This window comes from Austrofundulus limnaeus, unplaced genomic scaffold (assembly GCF_001266775.1).
Source record: "Austrofundulus limnaeus strain Quisiro unplaced genomic scaffold, Austrofundulus_limnaeus-1.0 Scaffold8041, whole genome shotgun sequence".
In the NCBI taxonomy this organism is placed as follows: domain Eukaryota; kingdom Metazoa; phylum Chordata; class Actinopteri; order Cyprinodontiformes; family Rivulidae; genus Austrofundulus; species Austrofundulus limnaeus.
Window position 1 is genome coordinate 1 of NW_013960443.1, and position 417 is coordinate 417.

General features: G+C 58.8%; 1 pseudogene; it reads right to left on the reverse strand.

Moving 5' to 3' along the window:
* Positions 1-146: 146 nt before the first annotated feature.
* On the reverse strand, positions 147-417 carry LOC106512551 (exportin-T pseudogene; annotated as a pseudogene).

Here is a 417-nt window from a genome sequence, read left to right on the forward strand (position 1 = left end):
TGGACCTTCTGGGCCTTCTGGACCTTCAGGACCTTCTGGACCTTTAGGACCTTCTGGACCTTTAGGACCTTCTGGACCTTCAGGACCTTCAGGACCTTCTGGACCTTCTGGACCTTGGTGTACCTGCTGTCCCCTCAGAGACTCACCTGTTTGAGGACGTGCAGGTAGTCGTAGCAGAAGCCCACGACGTTGGAGGAGATGTCGTCGTCCTCGTGGACCAGCAGCTGCAGCAGCAGAGGGACTTTGTCCTCCAGGGCCTGCAGGGTGTCCGCAGCCTCCTTCACGTTGCCACCTTTCACCAGCTTGGTCCAGCTCAGGACCAGACTCTGACCCATCCCGTTCACCAGCCGTGAGAACTTGGCCAGGAAGTCCACGTCCTCCTCCTGTGGGGGCGGGGACAAAACCTGTAAGTCTCAG